General features: G+C 34.7%; 2 long non-coding RNA genes across 2 annotated transcripts; one reads left to right on the forward strand and one right to left on the reverse strand.

Moving 5' to 3' along the window:
- Positions 1-237: 237 nt before the first annotated feature.
- LOC146927078 (uncharacterized) lies at positions 238-5,153 on the forward strand. Its single transcript, XR_015008160.1, has 4 exons — positions 238-4,007; positions 4,106-4,258; positions 4,355-4,734; positions 4,831-5,153. It is a non-coding gene; the product is annotated as an uncharacterized LOC146927078 (long non-coding RNA).
- Positions 5,154-6,542: 1,389 nt separating this feature from the next.
- LOC146927079 (uncharacterized) lies at positions 6,543-7,080 on the reverse strand. Its single transcript, XR_015008161.1, has 3 exons — positions 6,941-7,080; positions 6,779-6,844; positions 6,543-6,680 (listed from the first exon to the last, which is right to left on the reverse strand). It is a non-coding gene; the product is annotated as an uncharacterized LOC146927079 (long non-coding RNA).
- Between the last annotated feature and the right edge of the window lie 12,210 nt (positions 7,081-19,290).

The following is a 19,290-nucleotide window of genomic DNA, read 5'->3' on the forward strand; positions in this document are numbered from 1 at the left end:
AATGATGTCATACTCTAACGATGTCAACTTAATACTAATTATGTAATACATCATATTCCTTATGGAACTATTAAATTACAACCCAATTAGACGATATAACTTATTCGTCGCTTTTCTTCGTTGGTTGGACTCGTGCGTCGCACGGGTTGATGTTCTAGTCCAACATAATAAAAGACTTTGTCACCCTTTCAACCGGACCTTAACCCCTAAAACTGTAAACCCTAAACAAATCGCGTATTCAATATGAAAACAAGAAACTCTCTCAATTCTGAACAACTTCAACAATTATCACTTTCTCAAACAAAATCAACTGTAGTCATTGCAACAATAGATTTATATTTACCTGATGAATGTTGGGAATCTGTCTTTAGATTCCTTAAAGACGGCGACGACCACAACAACAACAACAGCTCTTTGAAGTCTTTCTCAGCCCTCAAAGCAGTTCCTCTCGATTGCCAACAGTCCTCGATTCTCAATAACTATCAGGAACCCAACCCGCCTTTGCCTCAGTCGACTCTTTCAAGGATTCCCTAACCTCACCTCCCTCCACCTCCCTCACTACTACGGTGACAGATTTTGCTGGCTTTCCTCCGTCGCCTCTTCCATTAGAATGAAATACACACAAAATAATAGTGTATACAATTCTAATTCCTTTGTTGTCAGCCCTCAATTAAAGTCTCTCCATTTGACTTGTAATCCATGTCTACGAGATGAAAGCATCAAAATGATTGTTGCCGTTTTCCCCAATCTGCAGTTGCTTAATCTGAGTTATTGCGATAACATATCTGACGAAATTTTGAATTTATACGGTTGTTTAGGAGTGAAGGTGTGTGGAAGGAATTTTGAAGTTCCCAAACTAGAAGTGTTGAACTTGTCATACACAAATGTTGATGATGAAACACTCTATGTAATCTCAAAGAGTTGTCGTGGGCTTTTGCAACTCTTACTGGAATGTTGTAATTGTCACAGAGAAGGGAGTGAAGCATGTCTTAGAAAAATGCACACAACTAAGAGAGATCGATTTGAAATATTGTCTTAAAGTGCATGGTGATGTTCTTTCCTCATTGATATTTTCAAGGCCATCACTGAGAAAGTTAACATCTCCAGTTGGTTACTGTTTCAGCGATAGAGAGATGAAACTCTTATCAGTCAAGGATGCATTGTTTGCTAGTATTCTAAAAGAGCTTTCTTGTAGTTTGAACTCTTCAATGTAAGATATTTTTGTTTTCAAATTTACTTCTATGAGATATTGCTCTGTTTTTAAATATCAACTTGCAAACGTGTATTTACTCATCGGTTTGTGCATGATAATTCCCTAAGTAAAGCAAGTGTTATATTAGGTGCAGTTTTAAATTGTATTGTTTTTCATTACTTTGCCTCATTAGTAGCATTTATTTTGTTTTGCATACTTTTGTAGCATAGTTTTCTCTGCCCTTACTTTTGAGTTTTCCATAGGTCCTACCTACTTTCAAAAACTAACTTATGTTATCTTTTTTAAACAAAACTTATAATAATTAACTTATATACTTTCCGTTCCTACATTTGCCTGGTCATAATATGTAAGGACCGAAATGTGAGTGCGCGCTCAATCCGGCTTAGCACATCTGTTGCCATTATGCTCATGTGGTAGTTAGAGATGATGTGTGTAAGGGTATTCAATTGTAGTGGTTTGGGGAGTGAGCATAGAGAGAGATATGTGGAATTTGGGTTTGCATCATAATATAATATGTGGAGTATATATTCAACTTAAGACTAAGGGTTTATTTACCTGTTTTCATGTATGCGAGAGTTTTCTGTTTTTAAAACTGGTTATCCCTAGTAAATTCTATTAGCAGCATCATGGTGTTAAAATAAATTGATGGTTTGCCATTTATTGCTCGTTGTGCTGGAAGTTTTATGGAAATAAGTAGTTGTGTTAATGTCATACCATGCCTACATCTTTGATGGTATCAAATTATGCTTTGTTTGTTGTTGAATATAGAAGGTTATTGACTAAATACTGTTTCTTTTCTACTTTGAATTGAGTGTTTAATTAACTCTATTTGGTCATCGGGGACTGTCTTAAACATTGCAAGTAAGCACATGTGATTATCTGTTGTCTGCTAGCTTTTGATAATGCAGCAGGAAAATTAGTGTTGTGTTATGGTTTAGAGTTTGTTATTGAGAAATTAGTGGTGGTGCTACTGGCCGCCTTGTTTTTGCATTACCAGGGCCGGCCTAAGGGCCAAGCAACCTAAGCAAGGGCTTTAGGCCTAAAAATTTTGGATGAAATAAAAGGCCTCTAAAAAATTAATTTGGCTACAAGTATATTATATGACAAATAAATTACATACATTTGTATAGTTTAACTAATTACCAAAAAGGCATCAATTACCCTTTGGTCATGAATTCAAATTTTGGTCTCCACAAAATTGATTTTATATAAATATTCTATTAAAAAAAATTATTTTTAAAGGTCACATTGAAATTTTTGCTTTAGGCCTCTTAATCTATTAGGCCGGCCTCTGCAGATATATTACTTTTAGGATTAGCTTTAGTGTAGGCTGTATTCTATATGGAGTCCTACGTTATCGGTTTTTGAGAACTCTTGTCCTTGTAATTGCTCTGACAGTTTGGGTGTCTAGCTCATGTTAGGGTAGTCCCTTTGCAGTTGTGCGGTTGGGATTAGAGAAGTCGGATACATGAACAATGCATTTTATGGATCAACGAGTCCAAATTTCAGAAGTCTTTGTGTCCCTATCCATAAAGGGTACCACATGGTGTGATTCTCTTTGTGGCCATACAGATGCATTCAAGATTATCCATTTCAAGTTCGCTTCCAAGATTTCATTGTCTTTTGTTTTAGAACTTATTGTGTTTGCTTTTATTTGTTTGCATTGCCCAGTTGAGCTCACATTGTTGGTCATAATCTCCTGCCAAAGTCAATGTGCTTCACAAGGCAGTTTCTCCTCTATTATCTCTGCAATATAAAAACAGCAGTTCTCTATCCAGCGAAAACACTTACTATGAATGTATCACGAAAGTGTGATTGGCAAAGCTACTGATGTCTCTAAATTTTAGATATTGTGGAAAACATGAGGAGGGTATGTAGTCGCGATAGTTTTATTCGCTATGTAGTCGCGATAGTTTTATTCAAGTTGAATAAAAAACTTGAATTCATGGACTCCATTTAAAAAAATCATGATATGTTATTGTGTATGAGACAAAAGTGTCAATTTGTCACACTTTTATATTCACTATGATATGTTATATTAGTCACACTTTTATTGTTTTTTCCTTCAAATCCGTGAGAGTAATCAGAGGAAACCAAGCTCTTTGTCATGTCGAGAACTTTTTTCTTTTTCTCCTCTCTGTCTATCCGCAAGAAGGTGACCGTCTAACCTTGGCTCCAACTCCTGGTTGCGAACTCAATTAAGAATGGAAAACCACCATTATTCATTTGTCTTCTTCTCAAAGTAACCACACATCCTAAACGGACGATCACATTTCCTTTAGCCCGTGCCTTCAATCTTCAATTTCTTCTTCGTCTTTGAAGGTTTGTATACACCACTCCTTTCACATTGCAACGTCAGCATTGGATTTTTTATATTGGATTTATTTATAGATATAGTAAGTCCCTCCATTGTGGCTTGTCGACGGACCCAACCAAGAAAAACATTTCGCTTTCTCCAACTATCCTTTGTGGAAAAAAAAGTGACGCCGTGTTTACTTCATTATCACGAAGCATGGAAACTCCGACATACTTTTCTTTAACGGAAGCTTCAATAAAAGGTTTAACATCAACCAAAGCTTCAATGGAAGGATTGACATCAACCGAAACTTCAATGGAAGGTTTGACATCAACTGATAATATTTCATTTGAATTGGTGCATACAGTCTCATTCCATTTGATGGCAAGAATCGCCAATTGATTGTATATGAACATCAAAATGCATTTCTAGACGGGAAAAGAGTTTCCTGAACAATGAGGGTCTTGCCAAATTAGAACTTCAATTGCAAGTGATTCGGTAGGTCAATATGACATAATGGTTTCTTTTATTGCTTTCAGCGTTTATGTTGCTTTCAGGGAGATATTACTAAGTCAATTATTGGTTTTGATAAACAGAAATAATGTTTTCCCCCCTCTCCTCTCACCAAAGTTTAAGTTGGAGATGTTTTGGGCAAATAGGGAAATTGTGGACACATAGTGTACTAACTTTGTTAATAAGACACAAGAAGGGCTCAACAAAATGATAAAGAATGATAGTGCCTGGTCAAGGTATTTATTAATTTTTTTCTGCTAGTAATTTATAATTTCTATGATTTTATGAAAACAACAGCAGACAACATATTTTTATGATTTTTAATTTTGCAGTTTCTGTGATTTTTTGAGAGATGGTAGTGTATTAGCTTGAAAATTTCAAGTGTTTTCAGAAGATCAAAGTGTTATTAGAGATATGTTGGTGAAGAATTATAAAGATCGTATCTGGATGGCTCCGTTAATCTAGGATATGTTACACCGTGGATATCAATAATCCTCTCAGATGAGAAGTTCCACTGTGTTAGGTTTAATAATGATAAGTTTGAGCTCCAAGGTGATGTTTCGGCCTTATTTGTTAATGCCACCCATCTGAAGTATAAGCCTTTTAAGATAAGAGAGGATTTTGATTTAGAAAGTCAAAAGGGTGATTTAGTGCTTCTGAAGGATAATGGGTATGTGATGTTTCAATTATTTGTCACAGAACATCTTTTTAGGTAAATTATATTTGCTTTTACTTTTATTTTATTTTTTGAGAAAAACATATGTGATTTACTTGATATGGGTTTTTATTGATTTTTTGTATCCTATAGACTGTGCGAGCTGCACTTCGATAGTTATGAGTCCAAGACAGGCAGAAACAAAGGAATGGAGTACAAACGTGTGCAGCAAGAAGAGGTTAAAGAAAATGTTGAAAAAGATGAACCTCACAATGTTTCTGAGTCACTCAATGATATTTTTAGAAACATTATGGAATTACACGATGAACCTGACAATGTTTCATAGTCACTCAGTAATAAAGTAAGTGAAATTTTTAGAAAGACTATGGAATTATACAAGAAAGCTTTCTGAGATTATTCATTTAACTCACATTGTGTTGGAATCAAATTCGCGACAAGAACGGATGGGATAACTTGCATGTCTGCCTACAAATGGTAAAATAAAATAAAAAAAATACCTAGCTTGGAAGTGGTACGGAACCATTAAACCATAGTGGAGACCAATTTTAGTCCTTTAGAAAAGAAAAGTGAGAATCCAGAAAATTAAAGCAACCTTTAGTTCTTGAGAAAAAATAATCGAGACAATTTAATTTTTACTTGAACTATTGTTAGAAAAGAGGCATGGGACCTAAAAAACTGAGAAGCCCTTGATGTGGACCTAAAAAATAAGAGTCCATCGACAATGTAGCCACAAGAACAACAATGTTGATTCGTTTATGAGGATTCATGGTGTGGAGGAGAATGGGTCGTCAGAGCCTTGATACCATTGATTTGATTTTCTTCTTATGAATAGGAGGAGATTAGCGTTCAAGTCTACAAGAATTAACAACACAAGATGATTATACTCTGTCATGTCCAAGGCTGAAGATCTTCAGTTTTACACCTTTTTCATTTTTTTAGGTTTGATCTTGTTAATCAAGCTTTGTTGGTGGTTGTTCTACCCCAGTGTGTTGATCTGCGGCCAGATCTATAGAGTCCGGGGAAGCTATTAGGTAAAGGCCATAGCTGAATGAGAGTTGTTGTAGTTGAATCAGATAGAGGAAATAATAGTTGAAGATATTCTGCATATTGCGCTACCCTATTATGTTGATTCTGCAAATTTTCAAAGGTAGATGAGAAGCTTTAACCTTTTCTAACTTTCATCACTAAATCGTTTCAGGCCAGATTAAAAAAGGAAAACAAAAGTTTCAGCCTAATTAATTTGAGGCCAATCTAATAATAAAATTAAAATTAACAACCAAAATGAGGATATGATATTTTTTTATGGAAATCGTTGTGAAAAAGGGTTGTTTGTATCATAGAAAAACACCAAGTATCATTCTCATTTCTGATTTGATTGTGTTTGGATTTTATTGATGGATGTGGGGCTTCTTAGGTATTCAAACCGTGTTTGTGTATTCAAACTATCAACTAGCTTATAAGCTATCCGCTATTTTTACCAATCAGAGTCTAAATAAACTGCATTCACTTTCGTCCCTATTTTCGTTTTCATACTAATTATTTGGAGAAACTAAAAGCAAGGATTTTTCATAAAAGTTAACAAAACAAGGACTAACATGGATACAAACCTTGTTTGGATAAAAAGCTTGATTGCAGCTTATTGCACAAGCAACTATCATGATAATCTCTTATGTATAAGCTATAAATAAAGTTAAATTGGCTTAAATTATAAATTATCCCAAACAGTCTCACAAAACTTATGTCAGTATATAGACTCACTCAAATAAGCCTAATCCAAACAGACCCTAAACTTGAAATTGATTTTTTTTTTAATTTTTTATTTTTTATAAATTATGAGAGTAATATGAATTTAACGTTAAGCAAACAAGAAATTCTGAATCAAACCAAAGCATACCATGAAGATAATGAATACTGACGTCCTCTTTACGAAGGTTGCGTTTGAAGTTCTCGAGATAACGAATCTCATCATCTGTAGCTCTCCGCTGCACATATAAACACACAAAGCAAACCAATATTCATATTCATATTTATATTAAAAAAAACTAAAAACTAAAAACTAAAAACATGGACTCTAACTTACAAATGTCATTCCTTGAATAAAAGTTACACAATCCATTGTGACACACGAAAACAGTGTTGTTGAGAACTGAAAGATAAAAGATTGTTATGAATTGAAGAAACAAAAATAACTTAAATATAATACAGAAGAAACGATGAATGAGAAGAGAAGATGAAAGCTTACATGAAGAAGACGAAGCCGGATCTCCACCGACAGACGGACGGTATCAGAATGGATGAAAGTGAGAGTGTGATAGGTTTTTATTGTTAGGGTTGCGGCAACGCTAAACACTATCACTACTGCATGGGCCAAGAACAGAATGGGTATGGATTTGTTGCTTCTGCCCAAAACACTTTTATTTTCCTACTAGTTTTGAAAGACGTTTCTTTTGAATTTAAATCATTTATTATTCCGAAAGCTCAATGAGTCTAGTTTCTGTAGACAAGTTTGATCTTGAAAAATACTTTAATGTGCCACTTCAAAATTGTTTCAATCATAGTTATTCGTCAGTCACTAAAAGATTAAAATTAGCCATGTTTCTGTTTATTTTTAAATTGGCTATGTGCAAAACACAGTTAAAATACTCCAATGGATTTCTGTCTATATTTCTGACTATTTTCCCGGTCTTTTTTATGCCTCCAAAATGTCTCTATTTCTAGAAAAACTTATGTCATTTGGTGAACGGAAACAACCCTTTGAAAGATTTTGTTCATGAATGGTTATATTGCTTTAATTGTAAAGCATTACACCTTTTCTCTAAAAGGTCTCTTTTAACCATTGCAACTTTTCCAATGTAATCCAAAATACGGAAAAAGTGACATGTCCTATTAACTTGAAATATATATAAATAAGATTCACTTCAATTTCAGACCATCGCTGGTAAGAATTTCTCAATATGAAATGGAAGAGGACAAACTCTTTCAATTCTTCACAACAACAATCGATTTCTTCCATTATAACTTAGAAGTAAATCAATGGCTGCAAAATTTTATTTACCTAAAGATTGTTGGGAACATGTCTTATGATTGTATTAGTCTATATACCCATTGGGGTATATATTATACCCATTGGTATATAAAAGTCTTAGAATATCATTATTGTAAATTAAGTGTAAATTGATTAGCATTGATTAGTCATGAATGTATAGGATCAATATTGATTAGTATTGGTTAAACTTTGATTGTATATATAAAAACCAAAAGGAATGGAAAGACAAGGCCTATTATTCTAACATGGTATCAGTAAGCATCAGGTATTGATCCAAGAACCCTAATTTCTTTCCCTACCGCCGCTGACCTCCTCTTCCTCCCAAATACCCACGCCGGCCGCTCTCTCCCCATTTCTCTTCTAAAAAAAAAAAATCTGATCACCCACCAACATCTCATCATGTCCAGTGTCTCATCAACCCCCTCCCCTACCAAAAACTTGTCCCCTCATTCTCAATCTACAGCTTCGGCAACAACATCACCACCTACCCACCCCGCCTTCACCATTTCAAACATCACAAATTTCATCAAAATTACCTTGAGTATTGAAAAGGGTCAATATAACACGTGGTCTGAACTGTTCAAAATTCATGCCCGTGTTCATCAAGTAATTGATCATATCATCCCCACTGAAGCTGCACCCTTTCCTGACCTAAAAACCATTGATCCTAATCTCTGGAAATGATTAGATGTTGTTGTCCTACAATGGATTTACGACACTATGTCGGATGATCTCCTTCACACCATTATTGAACGAGATTCCATTGCAGAACAAGCATGGAATCAGTTGTTCAATATTTTTTAAGATAATAAAAATTCTCGTGCTCTCTATCTAGATGATGCTCTCTATCACAGCCACTACTATTGCTAACTCGGTTTTCTTATCCTCTCATGATGATGCTTCTACATCGGCCGGTAACAATCGCAACAACAACAACAGTCGCGGCATCAACCCTTGCAGTGGTAGAAATAATGGTCGCGAAGGTCGTGGCCGTGGAAGGAGCAATGGCAGAGGTCGCTCTCAGCCGTAACATCCAGCGTGGTTTCCATCTCCCTATCAGCAGCAGCCATGGGCGTATCCATGACAGCCATGGGCAACTCCACCATATCCATACCCGACAGCAAGTGCACCACCAAAACAGTCTGCCATACTTGGTCCTAGGCCTCATCAAGCCAATCTTGTCACTACTCCATCAGTCTCCACCGGTCAGCAACCACCACAATACTATGCTCTGACGGACATCCAGGCCGCTATGCATACTTTTTCTATCTCCCCCCTGATGATCAATGGTATATGGACAGCGGAGCAACTTCTCATATGACGGACAATGTAGGTAACCTCACGTCTTATTTTAATATGAGTAATAATATTACAGTTGGCAACGGTCATCATATTCCTGTTGTAGGTTCTGGTCATGCATCTTTACCTAATTCCCTAACTTTAACAACGTTTTACATGCACCAAAGCTTATTAAAAAGCTTGTTTCTGTCAGAATGTTTACAACTGATAATGATGTCTCTGTTGAATTTGATCCCTTCGGTTTTTCTATAAAGGATTTTTAGACAGGAACACTTTTAATGAGATGTAACAGTTCCGGTGACCTTTACCATATTACCACAAGCCAACACACAGCCGCATTCCCGTCACCACCATCAGCCTTTGCCGCTTCATCTAGCGAGTTATGGAATTGTCGTCTAGGACATCCAGGAGCTTCTGTTTTAAATTCTCTTCATTGAAACAAATTTTTGTTATGTAATAAGTTTTGTGATGATTTCTTTTGTCAGTCTTGTCAATTTGGGAAACAAATAAAATTTCCTTTTTCCAATTCTCTGTCATTTACTTGTATGCCTTTTGACATCATTCATAGGGATCTTTGGACCTCTCCGGTGTTAAGTTCCGGGGGGGGGGGGGGGGGGGGGTATAGTTATTATGTGTTGTTTCTTGATGACTTCACCGATTTTTTGTGGACTTTTCCAATCAGTAACAAATCACAAGTCTATTCCATTTTTTCACAATTTCGTGCTCACATTCAAACACAACGCCAAATAAAATGTTTTCAATGTGACAATGGCAAAGAATAAGATAACAATCTTTTTCAAAAATCTTGTGAACAAAATGGAATGTCATTTAGATTTTCTTGTCCTACACCTCCCCTCAAAATGGAAAAGCTAAAAGAAAAATTCGTACAATAAATAACATCATCCGCACCCTCCTTGCTCATGCTTCTATTCCTCCAATATTTTGGCATCATGCTCTTCAAATGGCCACTTACTTACACAACATAATTCCAAATAAGAAACTTAATCTTCAATCACCCACAAAAATTTGTTATACCCTAATTTTGGACCTAAAAATACTGACTCAACTTTTCTTTTCTTGCATGATAAAACCATCCAAAGGGTTTTTCTTGCATTTCAAGTCATTTGAGTTGTCTCTGATCAATTGCATCTTTCTCTGCATCTTATTTCAATATTGTTTACAAAATTCATGAAAAAGGGTATTTTAGTTATTTACTGCATTAAACTCATTTTAGTCCTTGAAAATTGTTTGAGTCTTTTCATTTGGTTTGCATAAGTCCTTGTTTCAATCTCATGTTAAAGTCCATTTCAAAAATTACATTTGAAGTCATTTTGAGTCAGTTTAGCCCCTAGGGGCATTTTAGTCATTTCCTGTGTTAAAACTCCTTTTAATCCCTAAAAATTGTCTCTGAGTCTTTTAATTTGCTTGTATAAACTCTTGCTTTAATTCCCTGTTAAAAAACCATTTTAAAATTGCATTTGAGTCGTTTTGAGTCATTTTAGTCCCTAGGGGGCATTTTGGTCATTTCACACAAAAATTTGACAGAGAGAGGTTACTTTGAAGTACCTCATTTAAGTAGTTGGTTCATTTTAGTCCATTTTTTATTTTTTTTAATCGTTTCACTTTACGTTATTTTCCATTTACCAATTTTAATCCAATTTTATTTTAATTTTCATTTAGTCCTAAAAATTTCTAATAATTGCATTCTAGTCCTTTAAAGTCTCAAGTTTTTGTTTTTTAGTCCTTTTTTGTTATTTTCATATTAGTCCTTTTAATTTTGTTATTTGCAGATTAGTCCTTTTAGTTTTTATAATTTGCATATTGGTCCAAAGTCAAGTCCAAAGTCCAGGAATACGTGCCAGCTCACTATTGGTCCAGAAGGCCATGTGTCAGCCTATAAAAGGCCACCTCACTGTGCAAGTCAGGGTCAGTCCCATTCACAACGCAACAACTCAGTAAAATCAGTGCGAGATCATCACAAACACAATTTCACTTCCCTTTTCCAGAAAAAAGAATCAAAAGCCCAAATTCCTATGAACTTCATCAAGAACACATGAAACTGAAACCCTAACCGTTTCCAATTTCATCAATTTCGAATGGATTCATTATAAAAACTCATCAAATCACAACAATCTTCACACTAATTCATCACAGAACAACGAGAGACTCAGAAATTCCCAGAAAAAACCTCAAGAACATTCATCCCTAATCTTAACCCTAACCGTCAAGTTCTTCGCTGATTCAACAAAATCACATTGGTTCTCAGTGATTTTCCTGTGAAAATCCTCATCATCGAACCTTTCTTTCCTCTTCTAGCAATCCAAGCTCAAGGCGATTACAAAAAGAAGATCGAAGAGAAGAGAAGAAGAAAAATCGAAGTGAGAACGAAGCCAAATCACACCGGTGAAGAAAAACGAAGAAGATAACCGATTTATTTTCGGTGAAAGCTTACCAGAAGAACACGAAGGAATTCAATCGAAGCTTTCCGACGTTTCTCTGCAACTTCGCCTCCGATTAAAACTCCAGTAAGTTTAAATCCTCCAAAATCTATTTCCAGAATGTGATTTGCGTTTGTTTTGCTTCGTATTTCATAGATCTAGGGTTACGAAACGAAAAACAATGAAAATCCACCGGTAAACCTCGTTTTAAAAAGGGATATAAAGAAGAACAGACAGAATCCATCTTTCTCACCAGAGAAGACGATGATTCCGTCAACTCTGCAAGATTACGGTGTGATTATCATCGTTTTTCTTTGATCGGCGCCGTTAGGGTTTAGATCGGAGAAGACGAGAGAACGAAGGAAGAAGAAAGAGAAAGAAACACTGAAAATGAAAAGAAAACCGGCCTCAAACCTTTTATAGGTCACGTGAACCAGACCGGTTCAGGCGAACCAGTCTGGTTCACGTTTGATGCGTTCTCCTTCGTTCTTGGTCGTTTGATCACCGGTCTGCCACGTGTATGATCCTGATTCTCTGTTTCCATGGGCCTGCTTTGTGTTGTTGTGTGTCCTGTGTTCTCAACCATTGGATCTAAGGTTTTGGAGGAGTTGGATCAATCCAACGCCTCTGAGGCGCTTGGATGATCCAGACCCATCAATGACCATGGGCTTGGGCCTGTTGATGTTGGATTTCGTTCTCTTGTTATTTTTCTTGCTATTTTAACACTATATGTTGATAGTTACACCCCTGAGAGACCAAAAAACCTTTTAAAAGTTCCTAAAAAATTTGTTCAATATTTTCTTGCTATTTTTTAATGAATTTTGATGTATTTTACATATTAATCTTGATGAAAATATGTGAGGAAATGATTTGTGCTTTGTTAATTCACCTTTTTTTATTTTCTTGTCAAAAATCTTGTTAAAAATCTCTAAAAATCTTGTGAACTTTCTTGCAATTGTGTTTGATGTTTAATGCTTGTCTTTTGTGATATTTTGACATGTGAAAATGGATAAAAACATAGGTGATTTTTGTTTGCAAATTTTGGAACCTTTTGTCAATATTTGTGAAGTTTTTTTTGTATAATTTGATTCCAATGTTTGATTTCGTGATGGTTGACACTTGATGAATCAATTTTATGGTGTGTTTGTCTTTAGTTCAGTGCATTTGGTGCTGTTTGTGATGAGTGGTGTTAGTTTCTTGTTTTACAAGTCATATGAATAAGTGTTTGTGAAAATAAAATGCCAAATATGTCTAAGACATATCATAACCCTTGACTTGAGTGTGTTCTTATAATTCTCACATTATTGATGGTAACAAAACCTTTAGAAAATTGTCATGATGTGAGGATTATAGGTCATACACTTGTTTTGATGTTATGATGAATTTTAGGTATATTTTGCTATTTTTTTAGGTTAAGAGTCTTATCACTTTTTGTCAAGTTTTTTAGTTATTCTTTTGCTTATAATTTCCATTCCATCATGCCTTATGCTACTAACCATTTTACTTCATGTTTCATACATTCTATAAGCATCTCGTCCTCCATCTTATATTCCTAGTCTTCATTTTCTTGCACTTTAAAATTCACGCAAAAGTTAGAATGTAATACCTAGGAATTCTTGTACTTTACCTTATGCTTTTAATTTCTTGCGAGACCATAGAATGTAAACTAGGGCATGATGTAAAGGACAATGGATTCTAATGATGTACACCGACAAACGCACCGACACATGCACACACACCACATGGTTACCTTAGATGTATGCCTAGGGAATGTATGCTTTAGATGTATGTTTAGGAATCGCGATACTTAAAAAAATTCTCTTTTCCAAAAAAATATGAACAACCTCACTCAAATAATTTTCTAAATAAACTTTGGGATCAAAATCCCATTGATTTTCCTTTTTATTTTCTTAAACGAAAATCTTAATGAATCTTAATCATACCTAGACTTTCTCTTGCAAAATGACTAATTCAACCTCATATTTTCACAATCTTATGCCCTTGAGGCCTCTCTCTCTCATTCTTCAAAATTCCATTTTTCAAACTTAAAATCAACCAACAAAAACAAAAACATTTTTTGGAAGAGAACTAGGATGGATTTGATCCCTCAAAAGGGTACGTAGGCAAGGAACCAATATTCCTTCAATTCAAATAAAACAAAATTCAAACATCTTCTTCTCCCTCCAATTCTTCACTTAGTAAACTTTTAGGTGTAAATATCATTTTTTCAAATAACATTTAAAAATAAAGCGCGCGCGTAGAAAGTAAAGACGGTTCCTATAGGATACTATAGTCGTTATGGGTGCCTAACACCTTCCCGTAACGAAAACAACTCCCGGACCTCGATTCTCAAGGGTTTTTCTTATTTTTCCCTTCCCAAGAAAAAATGAGATATCAAAGGTTAAAAAGGTTCAAACGTAATCAATGTTTGACACCCGAAAAACCAAGAAAAAACAAAATTCTCTACCAAAAAAAACCCAGCTTATTCACACCTTCTTGTATTCAGTTGTCTTTGATATCCCCTCATTCCATCCACCACTAGAAATAAACTCCAACCTCAGTCTACACCATGTGTTTTTTAGGTTATCCGCCTAATCATAAAGGTTATAAGTGTTATGGATTGTCGAGTCGTAAAGTCATTATATCTAGGCACGTTCTGTTTGAGGAAAATACTTTTCCGTTTCTACAATGAATGCTCCTACAGTGCCAAACTACAATTTCACAATTTCTTAGATGACGGCATACTCCCTCTTGCCACAAACTTCTACTACCTCCCCACCTCAACATATAATCACACATGTCTCCACACATACATCTCCTTCTCCTAAAATGAAAACCCGCTCCCAACATGGTATTTTTAAACCTCGTCAAATTTTCAACCTACACACATCAACCCCTCAATCCTTTTCTCCATTATCCACAAACCCAATTGATGCATTAAAAGATCACAATTGGAAGATGGTCATGGAAGACGAATATGATGCTCTTATTAATAATAAGACGTGGGACATACAGGGGGTCTTTTCTTATCCCAAAAGAAATATGCAGAGGAGATTGTAGAACGAGCTGGCATGTCCTCTTGCAAGTCATCACCTACACCAGTTGATACCAAGGCAAAACTCAGTGCTTCTTCTGGGAATTCATATCATGACCCGACGAAATATCGGAGTCTTGCAGGTGCTTTGAAATACTTAACATTCACAAGACCTGAGAGTGGAAATGAAAAATTAAAGACTACATAAAATAGTTATTTACTCACCATATGTCGTTTTACTCATGATAAATTTATGTTAGAATTTGAGAGTGGAAATGAAAAATTAAATTAAATATGAATTTTTTACACAAGTGAAATTATCATTTTTCAAAGACAAATGTATTTTTTGACATGAGACAAATGTTTGAAGGTCGTGGGAGTGTTTGAAGAAATCAAAGCTTGGTGAATTTTGAATGAAGAGTGATGCAAATAGTATTAATGATGGTACAATTAAAAATGCAATTAATGTTGTTTTAAAAATTAAAATAGAACCATTTTGAAACAATTTCTTTTTTAAAATTGATCACTCATTTTGGGATGGAAAAATTATCTACTCTCAATATTTATTGTCATGAATATTTATACAAAATAATTAAATGTTGGAACAAAATGAGTTTAATTGGATATACTAATAGTTGTTCAAGTGTTCAGGACCATAGACTAAAATTTATATGTCTTAAAGCAAAGCATTGGTTCTAGAAGAACAAATAAGAGCAAAAGAATTTCCAAGAGAAGCTTAGTTGCAAGTCAGAATCTGAAGAAATTAGACTCTGAAGATCATCCAGAAGCTGACTGTCAGAGTCTGAAGCTCACCTAGAGTCTGATAAAGTGAAGAACTTGAAGTTAGTTATTATGGATAATTGAAGACACAATTGTGCAGACGGAATAAAAGACTGAAGCAACATATATTCTGATGAATTAGAAGGCATTGAATTCTTATCCACAGAGAAAAGACATTGAAGGACAATAGTACAATTGTGCCTCTATTAGAATGGACGGTTAATTCCCTATCAAGGAATTGTTTTCAAATTATTCCTTCCTAGGACATTAACCAAATCAAACAACAAATCGATGTTGATTGATCAAACTTCTACAACGACTCTTTGATGTGTTGGCACCTCTACAACATCTCTTTCATACCTCTATATAAAGGAATGAAAACTTGAAGATTAGTAGAGACTCTACAAAATTTTAACTTGTGTCAAAATTTTGCAAAAATTATTGTGCATCAAACACTTATAATTTCTTATCAACTTTCATATCTTAGAAATTATTAAGTCTTAGATTTTGAACTGTGTTGTATTATGAACACCACTGATTGTGTATCAAGTGTTCAACAAAACTTATTCTTTGTAATTTTTTTGTCTAGGAAGTCTCTTGCTTTTGTGCTTGATCATATGAAATCTCTTGCATGTGTGCTTTAATATTTGAAGCATCTTGCTTGTGTGCTTGAGCATTTGTAATCTTATGTGATTATAGTGAAAATTCTTCTTGTAAGTGCAAGGGGGACTGAACTACTTCCGAATTATGGAAGGAACTAGGATAATTGCTTGTGTCTCCTCTCTCTCTCTCTCTCTCTCTCTCTCTCTCTCTCTCTCTTATATCCGTTGCTTAAGACTCTGAACAACGCTCCAGACTCTGAACTATATCAAACTCTGGACTCTGGACTTAGTTAAAAGAAGAAAAAGCTAACACTATTCAACCCCCTTCTTGTGTTTTTTTAACCTTCAGTTGGTACCAGAGTACATGGTTATGTTGTTCTAGCACTTAACAGTGTAACATAAAAGATCTGAGAAAAATATTTATTATGGTGATGTTGGGAACTCTAGTGCAGCTGTATCATATGATTATGGTACTGATGATAAGACATATGGTTCACACAATCCACCTATGTTTAATGGTGATCCTGAAACATTTTCTTGGTGGAAAAGCAGAATGTACAATCATATCATTGGCATAAATGAAGAATTAGGGGATATTCTTGAAGATGGTGTTGTTCTTACTTTGGATGAAGAAGGTGTAGCTGTTGATAGAAAGAAACACACTGCTGTTCAGAAGATGTAACACCCCGTTTTCCCAACATAAAAATTTCTTAATAAAAATCAGAGTTTAACAACTTAAACGGAATGCTACACTTCTTAAAAATCATAAATGGAATAAATAATAATTTATCCTTCAAAATCCAATAATGTAATATCTAAAACTTCGCAGCGGAAATTATTTCAACATCTTAAATAATCTTTGGCACAAGGACCTCAACATAAAATCTCAGAAAAACTTAGTTCAACAATAGTTCATGAAAACTTCTTAAATAATACGTAAGGAATAGAAAGCAATAACAAATTCCCATCCCGTTACATATCAGAGCACCTAAGACACACTTGTGAGGAGTCCACTCACGACCGTAACTAATCTTGGTTACCTGCAAGTTACCCATACGAAGAGCAACATTTTCAAGCAGAAGGGGTGAGTTTTCACAAGCAACAATATTAAGCACACAATTCATCAATTACATTTAACAACAAAAACATCATCATCATATCATAATAATAATCATGTAGTAACATATCATCATCATAAACAACTTCATAATCAATTTGTAATCAACATCATAATCAATTCATAATCAATTTGTAATCAAATTCATATTCGTTCAGCAACATCATCTTGATAAATCGACTTAACACTTGACTCGACAATGCAACTCAACTCGACTATGCAACTCTTATCATCTTAAATCATCTTATCAAGACGACATCTTAACATCTTAACAACTTGACTCGACTATGCAACTTCAACTTCTTAAAATCATCTCAACAATGCAAATGCATGTGGTACCAATTCATGGCATCAAGCCCCCAACATATTTGAGCGTAAAAAGGCTCCAGGGCATCAAGCCCCCAACTTAATTGAGCAAAAGCTCCAGGGCATCAAACCCTCAACATAATTGAGCAAAAGCTCCAGGGAATCAAGCCCCCAACATATTTGAGCGTAAAAAGGCCCCAGGGCATCAAACCCCCAACTTAATTGAGCAAAATCTCCAGGGCATCAAGCCCTCAACATAATTGAGCAAAAGCTCCAGGGCATCAAGCCCTCAACTTGAATGAGTATGCATGGACTCAACATCTTACATCTTAGACCGACACATGCAGCTTTAATCAATAGTAAACAACAACATGGCATCACATCAATAATCTCAAGATATAACAATATCAAAATGTAATCATCATCTCAAAACATCACTTATAATTCACATAATGCATATACGATTATATATCATCAGTAACAACATTAAATCATCTTATAACAACTTCACAGATCATCATTAGTGTTATATTCAAACATCAACAATTCATCATATAACATCGTATACAAACATCAACAATTCATCATATATCATCATATTCAAGTATCAACAATTCATCATGCATCTTTGTAAGAACATAAATAATCATGCACAACATATTTTCATGTCAAACCAAGGCTACTGGAAAGATATCACAATTATCAACAACTTTCATGTTTACAACAAAGATCAATTCAAAACAGAAACATATGAACAAAACGTAAAAACATGAAACAGAGAATGTTGTCACTGTGCAATTTCGCTAAGACCTCATGCTAGTATTTTCATCATAACTCAAAGACCCAACATCATTTTCACGTCAAACCAAAGCCACTGGAAAGCTAACAAAATTATCTAAAACTTTCATGTTTACGCCTAAGACCAATTATGTACTGATCAATACCAGTTTTCATTTCAAATTCGGAAAAGTTGTGCTGAAAGTCCATAAAAATTCACTGTGACCTACGTGCAGTAATTTGACCATAACTCAAGTTCTATATATCCTTTTGAAATCAAACCAACGGCATTAGAAAGCTAACATCCATACCTACAACTTTTGTGTTTACGCGTAAAGCCAATTCAAAATTGAAATGTGTGAAAAAGATGCAAAAACATGAAACAGAGAATGCTGTCAGAGATAGTTCTCGGGAAAACTCCATTTTTCATCCCAAATTCCCAATTTTGAATCCCCTAAGCCCAAATTTGGTCCCAAAGTTTATTTAAATGTTTCTAACCATGAAAATACACCCAAATCCATATAAAACTTGAACTAAAACACCCTTTCAACAAAAATCACCATTTGACCCATTTTTCATGAAAACCTTCAAGAACAACATAAATTCACTTCAAGCTCTATAATTATGATTACCCATGGATTATCTAAGGTTTGTACACAATTTCTACATCAATCTAACAAATTCTCATCATCTAATCATCAATTTTCTCTCATAACCCTAATTCGCAAATTCTCACAAACTAATCCTATAACATGTTAATTGCAAATTCATAATTACAGACTTAATATTACCGAATGATAGTCTCACCCTTACCTTAGAATTATCGATTGGCAGCCCTTCTCTTGGTTCTTCTCTCCTCTTGTTCTCTTCTCTCTAAACCTTGTTTTCTCCAAATCCTTGTTTTTTTTGCATATGTTAGTCTTTCAACCTAATATCTTCTCTATTTATAATACTATAACTTCTTCCACTAAATATATTCTTCCACTAAACATATTCTTCCACTAAATATATTCTCCCACTAAATATATACAATAGGGGCTACTAATAAATATATTTCTACACCAGATAACATATATATTTCCACACAAAATAACAAATATATTTCTACACCAAATAACATATATATTATACTAGTAAATACCAGCGTATAACATAACAAAATATCACTCATCAAAATGAGTCGACTAAATTAT

The sequence above is a fragment of the Medicago sativa genome, chromosome 4, assembly GCF_051527215.1.
Source record: "Medicago sativa cultivar Bolivia chromosome 4, Bolivia_mono, whole genome shotgun sequence".
In the NCBI taxonomy this organism is placed as follows: domain Eukaryota; kingdom Viridiplantae; phylum Streptophyta; class Magnoliopsida; order Fabales; family Fabaceae; genus Medicago; species Medicago sativa.